Genomic DNA, 1457 nt, shown 5'->3' with positions numbered 1-1457 from the left:
TTTTTTTTTTTTTTTTTTTTTTGGTACAGGGGATTGAACTTGGGTCCTTGTGCTTGCAAGGCAGGCCACTGAACCACTGAACTAAATCCCCAGCCCCCTCTGGATCTTAACATAGTCTAATTTTCTATGACAATGGGTTTTATGTCCCATTTAAGGTATCTTTGTTTTCAAGGTTGACAATGCTGTTGTTGACCCTTAATATTTCCATGTAAATTTTCACTTGAATTAGCTAGTTACTGTGTACAGAAAAAGTCAAAAGGTTTTACAATAAAGGTTGCCTGCTAGGAATAGCCCCAGTTGACTGGGGCACAGGATTGGAGAAGCAAGTTATAGAAGACGTTAATTTAGATGAAGACGAATTTTAAAGAACCTAGCATGCCATCGTTTACTCAGTGGAAACCTGGGAGTTATTAGCAACATTTACTCAGGGAAGTTAGGTGATTAGATTTGTAATTTTGAAAGATCTTCAGGAGGCAGCATCTATGCTGAACTCTAGTCACCTAAATTCTCAGAAAATTCCACTAAAACTGTTGAGTTATATTCATACCCAGGTGCTGGGAGTAAGTTACTCCTTCTAGAATCCCAAAGCAGAATGTTCATGTCTAGGATTGGGGCAATTCTTCCCCAGATAATAGAGTAAACACAACAACAAAAAAACAACCATTTCTGGTACACCAGTACTCAGTCCAAGCTTTGGTTTACTAACCCCACTGAACCTACTCATATCTGCAGGAAAGACATCATTCTTTGGGATACACAAGTTGATAACAGATACAATGGCTCTGATTCTGGAGCTGCACCTGAATAACACATGCTTACCCTACACTTGCTGCTTCCACTCCATCAAATGCCCAGGTGAAGGCAGGGAACACAGACCACACTGACAATGCTGGAGGCCTGATAGAACCAGAAGTCACACGGTGTATAGCAAAATACATTCAAAACATCAATTTGTTCAAAGATATTCAGCCATGACTCACACTCATCCTCCTCAGACTCCTGACCCAAATAGCAGAAGCAATCAGGCCATCCTCCAAAAGGACAGATAGTTCTCTTCCAGAACTAGCTGGCTGAGCAGCTTGTTTAAAAATTCATAAGCATTTTAGGATAAAAGCAAAAGAGAAATACTACTTGAGAAGTGAATATGAGAATAGTAGTTAACCCAGTTACCAACAATAGGTGATAGGAACTGACTAATCAAATTAGATTTCAAGAAGGAAGAGATGCTATATTTTCCACCCATCTCCTGTGGGATCATAAGACTTTTAGTGACAGGCTACCTCTGAGTCTTAGACTTTTTATCCAGTCAAATCTATAATACAAATCCTGACATTGCTTTATTTCTCTCCATGTTTTCACTATATAGAATTAATTGTAACTGTATTTTGCAAAACAAAATACATTAGATTAAGAAGATGTACATGACAAGAGATATCTTATCTTATTAAGACTGTCCG

This window comes from Fukomys damarensis, unplaced genomic scaffold (genome assembly GCF_012274545.1).
Source record: "Fukomys damarensis isolate Sample0158 unplaced genomic scaffold, DMR_v1.0_HiC HiC_scaffold_14, whole genome shotgun sequence".
Lineage (NCBI taxonomy): Eukaryota > Metazoa > Chordata > Mammalia > Rodentia > Bathyergidae > Fukomys > Fukomys damarensis.
The sequence above is the reverse complement of the archived record's forward strand: the minus strand, read 5'-3'. Positions refer to the sequence as shown.